This window comes from Geotrypetes seraphini, chromosome 5, assembly GCF_902459505.1.
Source record: "Geotrypetes seraphini chromosome 5, aGeoSer1.1, whole genome shotgun sequence".
In the NCBI taxonomy this organism is placed as follows: domain Eukaryota; kingdom Metazoa; phylum Chordata; class Amphibia; order Gymnophiona; family Dermophiidae; genus Geotrypetes; species Geotrypetes seraphini.
The window spans coordinates 191,606,580-191,625,813 of NC_047088.1; the positions used below are offsets into that span (position 1 = coordinate 191,606,580).

The window sequence follows — 19,234 nt, forward strand, 5'->3', positions numbered from 1 at the left end:
ATCCACCAAATTAAATGCACTTGACATATCAAACTGCATTAAGAGAACCTTTTTACCATGACTAATCTCTCCTCTAATGTCTGATAACAAGGTACCCAGAACTGCTTCCATACTACAACCATGTTTAAAACTGGACTAAGATTTATGTAGGATATTTTGATCTAAATATTCCATAAGTTGTAATGCAACTCTTCCTTCCATCACCTTAGTTGATAGAGATATAGATGCCACTGGTCTATAATTACATCATTAGTCTTTAAAGATGAATTCTTAATGATTATGTGTTGGAACAATATGACTAATATTGCAAGAAAAAAGCCCTGATGTTAATTAAGCATGTACTATATATCTGACAGTGAGTTCGCTGTTTAATAAAACTTCCTGAGGAATTTCTCAATAGATACTGTCACTTCTAGCAGATCCGTCGACCTCTGATGGTGCTGGGCCATGCACGTGTCAGTATGAACCTAGCCTAGCTGCATCAGTGCAGGGCAGGCAAAACAGCAAGAGCGTCTGCGCCGAATTTATGATGAAAATAGGAGGCGGTACTCGAACGTCTCGGAGGACTCTGGGTACCTAAGTTGACCACTGAGAGGCTCCTACGCTCGCACGTGAACCCCGCAGGAACTACTTCCATCCCCACAGCTCTCTACTTCCAACTTGCATTTGAGATCGTTCGCAACAAGCCCCCGTGGCTTTCCTTATCCGGCTTCTCGCCGGCTTCTAATGCAAACTTTCCCCCCCCCTCCCCCCAATTTTCCAGCCCTCTGCCCTCCTTGACGCAACTTCCTGTTTCCGGCAAGGCGGGACGCTTCCGAGGGAGCGAGGTTCTGTCAGAGGGGGACGGGTCACCGAAGAAGGAAAGCAGCGGGATTGGTGGTGGGCGATCTCAGGTATCAGTTTGACGGTAGGAAGGGGATGAGGGGGGGTTTCTGGAAGAGGTGCTGGATCGCGTACCGGGAGTAGAGGGGGGATGACATGCTAGAAAGAGAAGAAGGGAGAGGGAGAGATGGCAATGGCAGACTGATCCTCTGGTCTCCGAATGCGTGTATAGAGAGGTGCTGAGAGTGTGAGGATAGCCGAATGCGTGTGACTTGGTATCTCTGCCACTCTGTTGCCCTTTCCAGGGAAATGCTCCGGCGAGTTACGATTTGATGGGCTTCATGATGTGAATGGGTTGGACTGACCGCCCTTTATCGTTCTTAATACTTTCTTGCCTTCTCCGTGCTCTCTCTCTCTTTTGTCCTCTTTTATTCCTACCGGTTCCTTTCCTTCGCTCCTTCTTGTTTCCTCCTCCCTAGTCTCTTTCCTTGTGCAGTAAGTGAAGGATCTTTCCCAGGTGCTTTTGTTTCTTGGTCTTGTTCTGAAGGAGAGAGAGAGGGGGAACAATGTATGACCTCTTCATCCTTGGTCGCTTGGCTGTATTTCTATTTTTAACTGTATTGTTCAGGGAGGGGGAGCTATTGACTCATACTTAAGAATTTTTTTTTTTCTTCCTGTTTCTGAGGCCGTCTCGGTTGTTGTACGCTTTTGGATATTTGTATTTAACACTTTATTTTATTATGCATTGTCTTTTGCTTCTTTGAGATTAAAAGTTTTATAGATATCGTTGTTTATTTGTATCGATACAAATATAAACACAAATGCAAAATATAAACACTTCATTCCTGCCCTCACCCCACCAAAAAAAGCACATAATATTTAAAATCACATGTACCTTTGGAACCTTATTGGGCACTTAGACCTGTTTTTAGATTGCCTAAGTCACAACGTATAAGTTCCGTCTAGGCAGTCTCGTCAAACTTTCAAGTTATCCCTGTACTTCAACTAAGTCTAGGTCGGCCCACATCCTGCCCATATCTAGCCCTAACCACTCATTCAAAAATGTCCCTTTCAGCTATGGGTGCACAGTAGGATTCAGAGGCCTAAAAAGTCTCTGGACACATCTAAAAACCTGTTTTGATTATCGGCATTTGGACAACCTGCCTTTTAGGTTGTCCAAGTGCCCATTAGGACGGGATTTTAGACATATTTTTATTTTGATTATGAGCCCCACAGTGTTCTGTTTTGGAAGTCCAATATCACTCTTTATATAAACAAGCAATATTTTTATACTCTAATGATTGATTGATTGATTGACTTTATTTGTTTATTTATTTTTTTATACCTTCTCCTTTGTTTGCATGAATTTATTCAACTATTCAAGCATTTTCCTGTCTGTCCCGGTGAGCTCACAATCTATCTAACATACATGGGGCAACAGGGGACCAAGTGACATGCCCAGGGTCACAAGGAGCAGTGTGGGCTCAAACCCACAACCTCGGGTGCCAAGGCTGCAGTTGCAACCCCTGTGCCACACTCTCAAGACATAGTAGATGCTGATAATACCTAACTTTGTGAACACTGCCTGTTTTATTTATTGAGCTTTATTAAACGCCTTCATGAAGAGATTCACTCAAGGTGATGTACAGTTTAGCATAAAATTTACAGTTTTGTTAACAATTGTACAAATAAGGAAAATTTGGAAATGGTATAAAAACTATACACATTTAACATTTTTCCTATTAATGGCCATGTGCTAATTTCACCATTGGCATGTGAGCACTTGCCACGACTTATTTTGTAGGCAGTAAAGCCTCACACACTAACCTTGCACTAATCAGCCTTGTGCATCAGCCATGGTAAGGAGAAAGGAGTCGATACGCCCCAAGGATCCCAGCATTAGGGAGCATCACTAAGAGAGGCTGATGCAGAAAGTTACTGCATATAAGCGTCTTTATATCTCCCCTCTCCCACCTTTCTTCCATCTTTAAGTCTGTCTCCATATGCTTTATGATGGCCATTTTAGTAGCTGTGCTCTGGACTTACTCCATCCTGTTTATACCTTTTTAAAGGTGCAACTCCAGAATTGTACACAATATTCTTTTTTTGTTCAATAATTTTTATTGAAGATTTTTCAAACAAACAAAACAATGCAGTAAGAAAAACAGAAAACGCATGAATATCATCAGCTTGCAGGAAAGATAAGCAGGTGAAAAAGTACATGGCATGTTACATAGCAATATAACATACATTACATGTTGCATAATAAAAGAAACATAGGGAAAACCAGGCTTAATGGCAAACAGTAGCATCGCAAGACAATATTTTAGACCATACTTTATTGAAAGATGGAAAAGTGTTCATCCTTTCTGCTGCTGCTTTTTCGTATTTGGCAAACAGACAGACAGTATTCAACCATTCGTTATAGTTCAAGGAGGAGAAGTCTTTCCAGTGGGACAATATGGTTTTAAAAGCAATCAGTAATAAGGCCTTAAGTAGTCTCGCACTGTATTTGTCCAATATTGTACTTGAAGCTATTCCCCCAAACATTATCATAGAATAGGAAAGGCTGTCAGTAATGGGAAGTATGTTACCAATCGTGTTGTAAACAATATTCTAAATGAGGTCTCACCACGTCATGTCATCAAACATGAAAGTTGCCAGCATGTATCTTCGGTGCTGTTCTGTGTATAAATAATCGATCTTTCAAAAACTTTTATGTGGAAGAAATTTTTGCAGGATCAATATGTACATAACAGTCACAAATGTGTGCTGGTAACTTTTTTTTAAAATTTTGGGGGCATGCACACAAGAAGCTGCAGTTAACACTCACCCTTATGTGTATGTGCCTGGCAAGCTTCCCCGATTAGCTTGTGAGTTCTCGGACAATTTTATGCAATGTTATGAACTTTCTGCAAGGTGTGGTTTTGAGCTTGTGGTAGAAACTGTGGTACATTTGCACATGGCTTTACTGTGTAGCTTTTTGTATTGACCTTCCAGCAGCACTGACTGGTCTTTTAGCTAATGCACAGACCTTCTTTTTGTTATTTATAGCAGTGCTCATCAGCTTTCTCCTGGAGATACACCTGGCCAGTCAGGTTTTTAGGATCACCATAATGAATTTGTTTAAGACAGATTTAGGTATAGTGTGACTTCTGTTTGCAAATTTATCTCATATATATTCATTGTAGTAATCCTGAAAACCTGATTGGTTGGATGTGTCTGCAGGAGAAGGTTGGGAAGCAGCGCTTTATAGACCCTATGCTACATTTAGAACTACCTATTCTGTTCTAGAAATAAATAGTTGAGCCAGGTGTCCCAACTTAGCAGGAAATATACTGTCGCATGCACATCGAAGCTGTTTGTGTTAGATATAATTAAATGAGTTTAAGTAATTAATTGTACAGCTTAAACCTATGATAGCAAGAAAGGGCTGTGATCGTTGTTTGTTTTTTCGCTTTTAGTTGGTTGTTAAAACTAGAGTTTTAATTGTCCACTTTATTGTTTTGTTTAAGTAGATGGTTGTGTTTATTTTTAGAAGCATTTCAAAATTTACACTAAGGGCTCCTTTTACAAAGGTGCGTTAGGGCTTTAACGAGTGGAATAGCGCGCGCTAAATTGCCATGCACGCTAGCCGCTACCGCCTCCTTTTAAGCAGGTGGCAATTTTTCGGCTAGCGCACGCTAATCCAATGTGTGTGCTAAAAACGCTAGCGTACCTTTGTAAAAGGAGCCCTAAATGTCAGATAATCTCGCATAACATTACTAAAGAAAAAGGCACTAAGATCAGTCATAGTCTGGTGCAATTCAGGCCTGGGTCTATCCAAATCTTCTATCTTAAAAATTATTGTCCTTCTCCTGAAATATAGTCTTGATATAATCTTTTGGGCCTGGAGAAATACAAAATAAACAAGGAGTGTACCTCTACCATGGACTCCCAACTAGAGAATGACACGGTGGCTGTTACCCGCGGCTACCTGCGGGTAGACACGGATAACCCGCAGTTAAGGGAGGGCACACGCGCGGTTACCTGTGGCGCTCCCCCCTCCTTACTGCCACCGCCACCGAGTTTAAACATCTCCCTACTCCCTCCCTGCCCCCTACCTTCGTGGCTGCAATGTCTAAACTGCCTTCTTACAGCAGCTGGAGCGTCAAAGCTGCGTGTGGCTGCTGTAAAGGTCATCTCTGACGCAACCGGAAGTTGCATCAGAAATGACCTTTCCGGCAGCCATATGCAACTTCAACGCTCCGGCTGCTTTAAGAAGGCAGTTTAGACATCAATGGCCATAGGTAAAGGGAAGGGAGGTTTGTCGCACCGGGCCTGTTGTCCAGGGGAGGGGGGGGGGCGCGAGTGCATGGCGGAAGCGGCTGAGGTGTTTTCACTGCAGGGGGGGGGGGGTGAAAGTACCACGAAGGTAAGGCGCAGGGAGGGAGAAAGGGAGTAAAGGTGGGGTGGAGAGGAAAAGATGCTGAAGGGAAATGGGTAAAACAGAGTGAGAAGAAGGATGCTGAAAGCATATGTGGAAGACAGAGGGGGGAGAAGGACGTTGAAAGCACATGGGAAAGACAAAGGGGGGAGAAGGACACTGAAAGCACATGAGGGAGAAGGACGCTGAAAAGACATGGGGAACAGAGAGTGGGGAGAAGATGCTGAAGGGAAATGGGGAAGACAGAGGGGGAGAAGGAATCTGCAAGCACATGGGGGAGAAGGAATCTGCAAGCACATGGGGGAGAAGGATACTGCAAGCACATGGGGAAGACAGAGGAGGGAGAAGGACACTGAAAGGACATGGGGAAGACAGTGGGAGAAGACGCTGAAGGGACATAGGGAACAGAGAGTGGGAAGAAGATGCTGAAGGGAAATGGGGAAGACAGAGGGGGAGAAGGATGCTGCAAGCACTTGGGGAAGTCAGAGGGGGGAGAAGGACGCTGCAAGCACTTGGGGAAGTCAGAGGGGGGAGAAGGACGCTGAAAGGACATGGGGAAGACAGAGTGGGGAGAAGGACGCTGAAAGGACATGGGGAAGACAGTGGGAGAAGACGCTGAAGGGAAATGGGGAAGACAGTGGGAGAAGACGCTGAAGGGAAATGGGGAACAGAGAGTGGGGAGAAGACGCTGAAGGGAAATGGGGAACAAAGAGTGGGGAGAGGGCACTGAAAGGACATGGGGAAGACAGTGGGAGAAGACACTGAAGGGAAATAAGGAAGAGAGATTGGGAGAAGACGCTGAAGAGAAATGGGGAACAGAGAGTGGGGAGAAGACGCTGCAGGGAAATGGGGAACAGTGAGTGGGGAGAAGATGCTGCAGGGAAATGGGGAACAGAGAGTGGGGAGAAGACGCTGAAGGTAAATGGGGAACAGAGAGTGGGGAGAAGATGCTGAAGGGAAATGGGGAACAGAGAATGGGTAGAAGGATGCGGAAAGGAGATTGGGAAGACAGAGGGGGAGAAGGACGCTGAAAAGACATGGGGAAGACAGAGTGGGGAGAAGGATGCTGAAAGCACATGGGGGAGACAGAGGGGGAGAAGACGCTGAAGGGAAATGGGGAACAGAGAGTGGGGAGAAGATGCTGCAGGGAAATGGGGAAGAGAGATTGCGGAGAAGACGCTGCAGGGAAATGGGGAAGAGAGAAGGGGAGAAGGACGCTGAAAGGACATTGGGAAGACAGAGGGGGGAGAAGGATGCTGAAAGGACATGGGGAAGACAGAGTGGGAGAAGACATGAAGGGAAATAGGGAAGAGAGATTGGGAGAAGACGCTGCAGGGAAATGGGGAACAGAGAGTGGGGAGAAGACGCTGAAGGGAAATGGGGAACAGAGAGTGGGGAGAAGATGCTGAAGGGAAATGGGGAAGAGAGAGTGGGTAGAAGATGCTGGCAGGGAAGAAGACAGAGATGCCAGACTATGGGGGGAGCGGAGGGAAGAAGATGGGTTCCAGACCAATTTGGGGGGGAGAAAGGGAGAGGCACAGTAACAGAGCAAATGGAAGACACAGAGAAGAGAGACAGTGGATAGAAGGAATTGAATGAGAAGATGAAGAAAGCAGAAACCAGACAACAAAGGTAGAAAAAAAAATTGTATTTCTTTTTTTTTTTTTTTTTTTAATTTTGCTTCAGGATAAAGTAGCATATTAGTTGTGTTGATAAAAATTTATAAACAAAGCCCTGCCAGCTGAACAACTCTTTCTGCAGTTCAGCAGCCAGAACTTTGATTTATAAGGAAGGAATAAGCTAAATATTGAAGTACTGAGGCTTGTATGGATGCTGTGAGGATGGTGATGGGGCGGTGAATGGGATGGCAGTGATGGTGACGGGGCGGTGAAGGGAATGGTGGTGACGAGGCGGTGAAGGGGATGATGGGCTGGGGCCAGTGCAGTGACGGGGACAGTTTTTTTCCCCGTGTCATTCTCTACTCCCAACACAGTAGATGGATCTAAGTAGTTTTGCTTTGCAATGGGAGTGTCGCTTCCTTTTTTTCCCCAACCATTTCTTGCCAGAAGGTAGCTTTGTTCATGAGCAGGTCTTCTGTAATAGGGTTTTGGAAGATTCAGAACTCTGAGGTTCAGTTGTTTTGTCCTGTGTTTTCCAGATTTTCAATCAATGGATATTTCTGCTGATGGCTGAATGAACTTTGTATGTATTGAGACCAACTGGAGTTGGCTTGCTCCTGTTTTTTAATTCTCCTAGAGAGTGCAGTCAAGCTGCTATCCTTTTACAACTGAGGATACATTTCTGATGTAACCATAGTAAAATTTGTTTACAGGCGGCAGGAGAGATGTCAGCAACCAAGTCGAAAGGAGGGACGTGTACTTCACCTTTCCAGGCAGTTGGGAGCCCCCTCCCCCAACTGTTCTGCCTGCCATCTGTCCATGTCTCTCCTCCCCTGCCATCTGTTTCTCCTGCCTACTCCTCCCCCCTGTGGTCTGACGCCGACCCAATCCGACTCTCCCCCCCCCCCCCTTTGCACTACCTTTTAAAGTCCCCAGTGGTCTAGTGGCTTCTTTGGGAGCAGGAAAGAGCTCAATTCTTTCTTGCCCCTGACGCTGCTAGAACTGCTTGCTGCTAGAGTCCGAAGATTCTCAAAATGGCTTCCGAGACTCGAAGTCTTGCAAGGCTGTCACATGAAATCTTGGCAGTCATTTTGAGAGTCTTTTGACCGTGGCAGCGGGTGGTTCTAGCAGTGTCAGGGGCAGGAAAAAGTTGGGTGCTTTCCTGCTCCCGAAGAAGCCACTAGACCAGTGTGTTTCAACCTTTTTACACCTATGGACCGGCAGAAATAAAAGAATTATTCTGTGGACTGACATCGGTCCATGGATTGGCGGTTGAAGAACACTGGGCTAAGTCGTGGGCCAGACCCCGCCCATCTCTACCCAATCTCCACCCCAGACCCCGCCCCCATAATAGTACTAATTGCACCTTGCACGTCCTGTGCCTCATCTGGAAGCCTTCCCTCTGATGTTGCAACGTCAGAGAGAAGGCTTCCAGTTCAGGTGCAGGATACCCGTAGGAGCCACGGCCCGTGGCTTTGTGCACTGAATCAGTTAGGAAGAGGGAGCTGGCTCGAAGATAACGCCACATTGATCGCACCGTGGACCGGTGGTTGAAGAACACTGCACTAGACCACTGGGGACATTAAAAGGTAGGCTTGGGGGAGGATGCCCTAGGTCCCCATTACTGCGGTATTACAGTGGCAGCAGTTTCTGTTCCCACGGCACTACCATGGAATGGTCAACTGTTGCTGCGGCAAAATTGGGCAGAATTGGCAATGGTTTCCTTTTACCGTGTCACACTTTACTCTCTTGTTCAGACTCTGCAGGGCTCTCACTGTTGCTTCCATGCGCTGTATTTTCTCCAGCTGAACTCTCCTTTCATTCTTAGGAGAATAGTAGGAGACTACAGGCATTGCAAGGCTCAAACTGAGAGCTGTGCCATGCCTGAATCAGAGCCATTCGCTGTAAAAAAGAGAAGAAACTGAGGAGAGAGGAAATGGGAAAAGCAGAAAAATTAACTAGTGAAGAACCCTGTTGCTTTTATATTCTTTGATCCCAGCAGCTGGCCAAATTCTGCATGCCAATCAGGAATTCTGCATAAATCCTGCATTGAGCAGTTGCGCAGAATTCCTCCAGAAGTATTGCATTGATACTGTGTATAGAAGGATGGATTGAGTTGCTGATTTATAGTTGTTTTGTTTAGATCTTTTTATAGCCTTTGACACCGTGGATCACCTAATCTGTCAGTGGTTTCATACAGTTCAATTGTATTCCTTTTATTTTTTTTTCATCATTCTGTGGTTCTGCTTTTTCTGTGGCTTATAATGTTGACTGTGGGTAGTCACATGAATCTTATTTCCCCCCTCTTTAATTTGTACATGGAGTTCTTAGGGAGGGTGATTCACCAGTTTGGGTTGACTGTTTTAGTTATGTAAATGATCTAGATTCTTGTTAAGTTGGGGGAATGACCAGGATGCTGTATTAGCACGATCTGGGGACTGTATGGAATTGGTACTGAATTAGTGTAGGGTTAATAGATTAAAACTGAACTATGATAAAATGAAAGTTCTATATTTGGAATGTACACAATGACTGGAAGACAATGAGACCCCCCAATACACTTGAATATAAGTCAATCTGGGTATAAGATGGGGTACACTTTTCTTCCAAAAATGAGGAAAAAGTTGACTCAAATGTAAGATGGGGGGGGTTAATATTCATGTACCCTGCCAGGATCTGTGCCCTGTCCCCCCACTCCTTCCCCTGCCAGGATCTGCACTCAGCCCCCTCATCCCCTGCCAGGCTCTGCACCCAGCCTCCCTCCCTTCCTGCCCTGCCAGGCTCTTCACCCTGTTTCCCCTCTCTCCCCATGTCCTGCAGGCCTCCACTGACATGGTGGGCTAGAACAGGAGGGATCCCTTCTGTCCCGGTCGACTGCAAATTTTTTTACCTCGCTCCCGCCTCCTCCTGCGTACCTTTTTTAATCCCTGGTAGTCCAGCTGTGTACTGGGTAGGAGCAAGCTTTCCATGCTCCTGCCCCACGCTGAGTCCCCTCCCTGAATGGCCACCTTGAGTTCTTGTGGCCCAGCGGTGTACCAGGCATTAGCGAGCTTTCCTTGCTCTTGCTGGGCACTGAGCTGCTCGCTGAATGTTTTCTGCAAGTTCTCTTGAGTCCTGCGAGAACTCAGGGCATCCATTCAGCGAGCGGCTCAGTGCCAGGCAGGAGCAAGGAAAGCTCTTTCATGCTCGGTACACTGCTGGGCTGCGAGAACTCGAGGCAGCCAGTCAGCGAGGGGCTCAGTTCAGAAAGTTTGCTCCTGCCCCGTACACCGCTGGACCACCAGGGATTCAAAAAGGTAGGTGGAAGGGTGGTAAAAAAACCTGGCAGTCAGCTGGGACTGGAGATGGGAGGGATCCCTCCTGTCTTGGCCAACCCCACCAGGCCTTACAGCAGGCCTGGCAGAGGCCTGCAATAAGTCCGGGAGGGGATGGGAGGTCAATGACCCGAATATAAGCCGCAATCTCCATTTTTTTGGCCCAAAAATCTCAGTTTATATTCGAGTATATATGGTAAACCCAAGAATAAATGTACTGTGGTTATGACCATTATTGACAGGTGTTACTGCAAAATGCTGTTTCAAAATGATGACATAAGAACATAAGAATTGCCGCTGCTAGGTCAGACCAGTGGTCCATCATGCCCAGCAGTCCGCTCACGCAGCGGCCCCCTGGTCAAAGACCAGTGCTTTAAAATGAGTCCAGCCTCACCTGTGTACATCCCATTATCCCAGGACAAGCAGGCAGCATATTCTTTACGCATGGGTGACGTCACCGACGGAGCCCTCGGTACGGACCTTTTTTACTAGAAAGTTCTAGTTGGCCGCACCGCGCGTGCGCGAGTGCCTTACCGCCCGACGGAGGAGTGCGTGGTCCCCAGTTTCTTCGTTTCCGCGGAGCGAAGAAGACGTGCATTTTTCAACTCCGTTGAAATCCTCTTTTTGCCTTCCCGCTCGCGTTCTTTTTCGTTTTTATTCACCTTCGGGTGCTTTTTTCTTTCACTTACAAAAAGAAAAAAAAGCCCGGTTTTAAGAAGTGCCAGCGGTGTGCACGCCCGATCTCCCTCACTGACCCACACAATTGGTGTTTACAGTGCTTGGGACCGGAGCATCGGGCGGACTCCTGCACCCGCTGTGCCACTCTTAAAAAACGCACTTTGAAGAATCGTCAAATCCAGCAAAGTCTACTTTTCGGCACCGGCCCGACTATGGACTCGACTTCTTCACCTGCGGCACCGTCGAAATCGGCACCGACCACTTCGACACCGCCTGAAACGACATCGGCGCCACCGGCGCCAGGTAAGCCGGCTAAGAAGCCTTCCACCCTTGAGCGCCCTCCCACCTCGGTGGCGACACCAGCCCTTTCGGCCCCACGCCGAACCAAAAAGCGCTCCGCTCCGATATCGGTGAGTGCCTCGTCATCGGCCTCCTCATCGCCGGAGCGTAGAGCGGCACCCATGGAACCAAAGCAGAAAAAAGTGGTTCCGGTGCCACCCCTGGATGACCGCATTGGGGCCATCCTCCAAGATAAGTTGCAGGAACAACTCCAACAGCAACTTCAGCAGCTCTTGCCCTCTATCCTGGCACCGCTGCTTTCGGTACCAGACCGGCCCGAGCCCCGCACCGTCCAACCGGTATCCACGCCATCGGTACCTATGGACTCCTCCATGCCCATTCTCTCGGCGTCACATCTCCATACCCATGCCGAGACTGTCGCCTTGACGACGACCGATCCTCCTCGGGACCGAACGGAGCACCGGTCTTCCCACGAACCTGACCGGCACCGTTCTTCCCGGGACCGAGACAGACACAGGTCTTCATCCCCCGGTACCGTCTCGGTACGCTCAGGCAAGTCTCGGTCTAAAACTCACCATACCGAGCCTTCCACTCCGGTCTCTCGACACGCACACACCGATGTCAGAGACCCGGACCTCTGGGAAGAATCCCCTCTCGGTACCGAGGAGGATGCATCGTCGTCGGACGAAGAGCCTTCGGCCCCCGATACCACATCTAAACCTGAGCAATCTTCCTTTTCTAAATTCCTCAGGGAGTTATCGGGGGCCTTATCTTTGCCTCTAGAATCTGACTCTAAGAAGTCACAAGCTTTCCTGGAGGCATTAGATTTCGATCAACCCCCTAAGGAGTTCCTGAAGTTGCCCGTGCATGACATCCTACAGGAAACTTTTTATAAAAATTGGGAGAATCCGCTGACTGTCCCTGGGGCACCCCGTAAACTGGATAGCCTTTACAGGGTTATTCCAATCCCGGGATTTGATAAACCCCAGCTGCCCCATGAATCTCTCCTGGTAGAGTCCACTTTAAAAAAGACTCAGGGCTCTAGTGTTTATGCCTCCACCCCTCCTGGCAGAGAGGGCAAAACTATGGACAAGTTTGGCAAGCGGCTCTACCAGAATGCCATGCTTGCCAACAGGGCAAACAACTACTCTTTCCATTTTTCATTCTACCTGAAACATCTGGTAATGCAACTCTCCGCCATGCAAAAGTACATGCCGGAGCACAAGGTTCCACTATTCCAGCAGCACATCTCCAGCCTGCTTCAACTGAGAAAATTTATGGTGCGCTCTATCTATGACTCTTTTGAGCTCACCTCCCGTGCATCTGCCATTGCTGTGGCTATGCACCGTCTGGCCTGGCTCAGGGTCTCTGATCTGGACGTCAACCATCAGGATCGACTAGCCAATGCCCCATGTCTGGGAGACGAATTATTCGGAGAGTCCCTGGATACCACCACACAGAAACTCTCCGCCCATGAGACCAGATGGGATACTCTCATTAAACCAAAGAAAAAGGCTCCCCCTGCTCGTCCTTACAGACCACAGACCTCATATCAGCGCAGGTTCTCCGCTAGGCCGCTCAACCCACCTTCACAGCAACCTAGGCGGGGCCGCCAACACCAACACACCCAGGCTCGTGCCCAGTCTAATCAACCTGCCAAGCCTCTTCCTCCTGCCAAACCTTCTCAGCTCTTTTGACTCCTCTCTCCAGGGCTTAGCCAGTCTTCCACCCTCATTGCCTCTTCCTCAGCCAATCGGAGGCAGGCTCCACATCTTCATCAGCCGTTGGGAGGTCATCACATCGGACCAGTGGGTCCTCAACATCATCCGCCACGGCTACTCTCTCAACTTCCAGACTCTTCCACCAGACAATCCTCCCGTAGAGTCTGCTTCTCTTTCAACTCAAACCCCCCTCCTCCTGAGGGAGGTCCAATCCCTCCTTCTTCTCAATGCCATCGAAGAAGTACCTCCGGAACAAAGAGGCCGGGGATTCTACTCCCGTTACTTTCTAGTTCCAAAGAAGACAGGAGACCTACGTCCCATTCTCGATCTCAGGGACCTCAACAAGTGTCTAGTCAAGGAGAAATTCAGAATGCTCTCCCTTGCCACGCTTTACCCTCATCTCTCTCAGAACGACTGGCTATGTTCCCTGGACCTCAAAGAGGCCTACACTCACATCCCAATCAATCCAACTTCACGTCGCTACCTACGATTCCAGGTGCACCATCGCCATAATCAGTACAAAGTGCTACCTTTTGGCCTCGCTTCATCACCCAGGGTGTTCACCAAATGCCTCATTGTGGCGGCGGCCTTCCTCAGGTCTCACAACCTCCAGGTGTTTCCCTACTTGGACGATTGGTTGGTGAAAGCACCTACGTCTCCACTTGTGCTACAAGCCACTCATCATACCATCTCTCTCCTCCATCTTCTGGGGTTCGAGATCAACTACCCCAAGTCGCATCTGCTTCCCACACAGCGCCTTCAGTTCATTGGAGCAGTTCTCGACACCACTCTAATGAGGGCGTTTCTCCCCTCCGACCGTCAGCGGAATCTGCTCCGCCTGTGTCGTCAGGTGCTCCTACATCACTCTATTTCTGCCAGACAGATGATGGTCCTCCTGGGCCACATGGCCTCGACGGTGCATGTGCTTCCCCTGGCACGACTCCACCTCAGGACAACTCAATGGACTCTGGCCAACCAGTGGTCACAGACCTCGAATCTTCTTTCTCATCCCATCTCTGTGACATCGTCTCTTCAGCGATCTCTACAATGGTGGTTGAACTCCTCAAATCTTTCCAGGGGCCTTCTTTTTCATCTGCCCCCGCATTCCATGATCATCACCACGGATGCCTCCCCTTATGCATGGGGAGCTCACCTGGGAGACCTACGCACCCAAGGTCTTTGGACCCCACAGGAGCGTCTACATCACATCAATTTCCTAGAACTACGAGCCATGTTCTACGCTCTCAAGGCCTTCCAGCACCTTCTTTATCCTCAGGTTCTGCTCCTGTGCACGGACAACCAAGTCGCCATGTACTACATAAACAAACAGGGCGGCACCGGATCTCGCCTCCTTTGTCAGGAGGCTCTTCGCATTTGGACCTGGGCCACGGCCCGCAGTCTCTTCCTCAAGGCTGTCTATATCCAGGGCGAACAGAACTCCCTGGCCGACAATCTCAGTCGCATCCTGCAACCTCACGAGTGGACTTTGGATCCTCCCACGCTCCTCTCCATTTTTGCTCGCTGGGGCACTCCGCAAGTGGACCTATTTGCAGCCCCTCACAACCACCAGCTGCCCCAGTTCTGCTCCAGACTCTTCTCTCCTCACCGTCTGGCCCCGGATGCATTCCTTCTCGACTGGACGGATCGGTTCCTCTATGCCTTTCCTCCTCTACCTCTGATGTTGCGGACTTTATCCAAACTCCGCAGGGACGGAGCCACCATGATCCTCATAGCTCCCCGGTGGCCCCGTCAACACTGGTTCTCCCTCCTGCTTCAGCTCAGCTCCAGGGAGCCCATTCCTCTACCTGTGTTTCCTACTCTACTTACACAGCAGCATCAATCTCTACTACATCCCAATCTGTCTTCGCTCCACCTGACAGCTTGGTTTCTCTCGGGCTGACCTCTCCAGGAAATCTGTCTCAGCCTGTCCGACTCATTTTGGACGCCTCCAGGAAACCGGCCACCCTCCAATGTTACCATCAGAAGTGGACCAGGTTCTCCTCTTGGTGCCTCCGTCATCATCACAATCCCACCTCTTTAGCGGTGGAAACTGTTCTGGACTACTTGCTCTCCCTGTCCAACGCAGGCCTCAAGTCTACCTCAATCAGAGTCCATCTCAGTGCCATAACGGCATTTCATGAGCCTGTCCTGGGAAAACCTCTCACGGCTCACCCTCTGGTTTCTCGATTCATGAGGGGCCTCTTCAACCTCAAACCACCTCTGAAGCCTCCTCCGGTCGTCTGGGACCTGAATGTGGTTTTGTCTGCCCTCATGAAACCTCCTTTTGAGCCACTTGCCACAACTTCGCTCAAATTTCTGACATGGAAGGTGCTTTTCCTCATTGCCATCACCTCTGCCAGGAGGGTTAGTGAGCTTCATGCACTGGTTGCCGATCCACCGTTCACTATTTTTCACCATGACAAGGTGGTTCTGCGCACCCATCCAAAGTTCCTTCCCAAGGTGGTCTCAGCTTTTCACCTCAACCAGTCCATTGTGTTGCCTGTTTTCTTCCCGAAACCTCATTCACATCCCGGGGAACAGGCATTGCACAGTCTTGATTGCAAGCGTTCCCTGGCCTACTATCTTGATCGTACAAGGGCTCACCGCTTGTCCCCTCAGCTCTTCCTGACCTTCGACCCGAATCGTTTGGGTCGACCGGTCTCTAAACGGACGCTATCCAACTGGCTTGCAGCTTGCATCGCGTTCTGTTATGCTCGGGCCGGTCTGTCACTGGACGGTGCTGTCACGGCCCACAGGGTGAGAGCTATGGCCGCTTCTGTTGCTTTCCTCCGTTCCACACCCATTGAGGAAATCTGCAAGGCGGCCACCTGGTCCTCAGTTCACACATTCACTACTCACTACTGTCTGGATGCTTTCTCCAGACGGGATGGGCACTTCGGCCAATCTGTACTTCAGAATTTATTTTCCTAATGGCCAACCATCCCTCCTCCCTCTTTGTAAGCTTGGAGGTCACCCATGCGTAAAGAATATGCTGCCTGCTTGTCCTGGGATAAAGCACAGTTACTTACCGTAACAGGTGTTATCCAGGGACAGCAGGCAGATATTCTTACGTCCCACCCTCCTCCCCGGGTTGGCTTCTTAGCTGGCTTATACTAACTGGGGACCACGCACTCCTCCGTCGGACGGGAAGGCACTCGAGCACGCGCGGTGCGGCCAACTAGAACTTTCTAGTAAAAAAGGTCCGTACCGAGGGCTCCGTCGGTGACGTCACCCATGCGTAAAGAATATCTGCCTGCTGTCCCTGGATAACACCTGTTACGGTAAGTAACTGTGCTGTTTAGCAGGAACTTGTCCAGCTTAGTCTTGAAACTTGGGAAATGATCATTAAGATCCATTTTAGGTCTTTGCGCTTCTCAGCTCATTTGGAACAGTTATGGATTACACTTCGGGGTTTACCTAGGCCCATCTCGGCTCTTTACCAATATTTTAGGGGTTCGTCTCCCTTTCATCCCCCATATAAAATGGCTTGGGAACATGACTTGGGGTGTTCATTTACAGAACGGGACTGGTCCCAGATATGTATTGAGGTGGGTAAGGCCTCCTCCTGTGTTCTTATTCAGGAGAATGCTTATAAAGTGTTTACCAGGTGGTATTTTATACCTACCCGTTTGCATAAGATGTATCCAGGGGGTCTCTGCTAGTTGTTGGAGATATGGGGTGGACTCGGGCACCTTCCTCCATGTTTGGTGAGACTGTAAGGTCTTGCAACCTTTCTGGAAGCGGGTGGTGGGTTGTCTGTCACTATTGTTGCAAATTCTTATCCCTTTTGCACCACAGGGCTGTTTATTGGGTCTTCATAATGTGTGCTTCTATGCCTGGCAAACTAAGCTTCGCAGGTGGGGCCTGATAGCAGCTAAATGCTTGATAGCCAGTCATTGGAAGCAGACTGAGCCACCTACCATCTTGGATTGGTCTTTGAAGATTCAAACTATGAGCGCAATGGAGCTTTCTATTGCGAAACAACATGATTATTATTTTTCCATTACCCGTACTTGGTCTCTGATTATGGACAAAGTGGACTCTTTGAATTAAGTTTACTGATTGGGGGGATGGGGGGGTTCGGGGAGGATTGATTTGTAGGGACGAATTCCTGAAGAAACAACAGGGGGTTGTCTTATGTTGTGTTTTTGTTCAAGTGAATTGGGGTGTGGGGTACAGTTTGTGAGCGGGTATCTGGTTTATTGTTCTTCTGTTTGGAGATGCATTTTCTATATTTTGAGATGGTGGACATTTTTATGGTATGATGTGAATTGCATTACTGTTTGGTTAGGTTGGGCCCATGTGCCTCAGGCCCTGCCCCCAGGTGCGACCTAAGGCTCCCGGGCCTATTCTGATTAGCCCAGGCGCCTTAGGCCCCACCAGTAGGCGGAGCTTTGGGACGGATGGGCCAATCCGGCCTCATTCTGTCGTTGGCTTCCTGCCGGACAGGCGAGTTTGACTCCCGTCTGTCCGGCCAACTACACAAAGGTACGGGGAAGGGGGGTGAGGGTGTCGTGGGGGTCGGCCAGGGGGGTCGCGGGTCGGCTGGGGGGCGGTCGGAGGTCCTTGGGGGGGGCGGTCGTTGGGGGGAGGAGGGTTTGCGTCGAGGGCAGGAGGGCCTGGGATCTCTCCTGCCCGTAATGTAGTGCGAGGTGGGGGTAGGGGGTCGCCGTTGCCAGGAGGGTTTGGGCTACCCTCCTGGCCCGAACAACTAGCGGGGGGGGGGGGTCGCCAGGGCCAGGAGGACTTGGGCTCCCTCCTGGCCCGATATTGTCGGGGAGTTGGGGAGTCGGCGGGGCAAGAGGGCTTGGGCTCCCTTTTGCCCCGATCGTGTCGGGGAGTCGGGGGGGGCAAAAAAGCTTGAGCTCCCTCTTACCCCGATCGTGTCGGGGGTGCCGCGGTTGGCTGGGGCAAGAGGGCTTGAGCTCCCTCTTGCCCCGATCGTGTCGGGTGTCGGGACCGCCAAGAGGAAGCAGCAGGACACCGGTAGGAGCTTCTACATGATGGGGGGGGGGGTCGGGAGGCTGTGGGGGTGCGAGCGGTCATTCAGGGTGGAGGTGCGGGTGCGGGTGGGAGTGTGTGCGAGCGGTCCTTCGGGGTGGGGGTGCGGGTGCGTACGAGCGGTCCTTCGGGGTGGGGGTGCGAGCGGTCCTGCGGGGGGGGTGAATCGGAAGTCGGGGGGGGGGGGAACTATGTAAAAAAAATTTTGTACATCGCGCTCATGCGTATAACACGCAAGGGTATGTGCGGTACATAAAAACCACGTATAACACACGCGTTATATGCGAGAAAATACGGTAACTTGCAGCTGTATTTACCTGCACACAGTTTGGTTGCTGTGATTCATGAGCCTTTGTGGCACGTAGTGTTGATTACTATAACATTTTGTATATAGATTTATATTAAAATCAGTAACTTATCAGGTAACCCTTGTGTTTAGTACATTGCATTGGGTGCCACTGCTTTGAGAATGAAAGTTAACGGTACCCGTTATGATCCTGGGTGGATATTGTAGCCTTTGAGGGTTTCATAATTGCATTAGCCGATGACATGGAAGAGGGCTTTCTTTAGTTATATTCCCGAAATTTAGAATAATATGCTGAAGGAGTTATTAGGTCTGAAATACTTAGCTGACTGAATATACCATTATTCATAAGAACATAAGAACATAAGCAATGCCTCTGCTGGGTCAGACCTGAGGTCCAGTCCATCTTTGGAGCTATGATGGGGAAAAGCCTAGATTATGGTTGGATTGTAACACTTTTGTAATCTACCACCTACCATCCCTTCTGTAAAAGAATAATCTAAGGAAATACTTTTTTTTTTTTTTTTTTTTACAGAAAGGGTTGTAGATGTGTGGAATAGGCTCCTGGCAGAGGTGGTGGAGATAAAGACTGAATTCAAGAAAGTGTGAGACAGGCACATGGGATCTCTTAGGGAGAGGAGGAGATAGTGGATACTGCGAATGGGCAGACTGCACGAGCCATTTGGTCTTTATCTGGTGTCATGTTTCCATATTTAATCATTCTCCAAGGTGGTAGTGTATTCTTATTTTTGATCTAGCAGTTTTCTTCTACTTCTATATTATCAGTTCAGTCAGAACCAAAACTGGGGTCTAGCGCTATGAATTTTGTTTGCAACCATGTAGGATTCCCCCCCTCCTGTTTTTATAGGAATGTAAAGAGCTTAAAATTTTAACCAGAAAAAAATGCCCATGAAAAGTAAACTAGAAGGGTTTAGTATATTCTGGAGTGTTTTATATTGATACTAGTGTTTAAGTCCGTTACATTAACGGGTGCTAGAATAGATGTGAAAACTTTCAGCACAATGAGGCACTGAGGCCTTTCTTTCTCT

General features: G+C 48.9%; 1 protein-coding gene across 1 annotated transcript in view; it reads left to right on the forward strand.

Moving 5' to 3' along the window:
• Positions 1–565: 565 nt before the first annotated feature.
• The window catches only part of SESTD1 (SEC14 and spectrin domain containing 1), a 138,171-nt gene continuing 119,502 nt past the window's right edge, over positions 566–19,234 (forward strand). The window contains exon 1 of the mRNA XM_033945936.1: positions 566–893. The gene's annotated coding sequence lies outside the window, so the exon portion shown is untranslated. The remainder of the gene's footprint in view (positions 894–19,234) is intronic.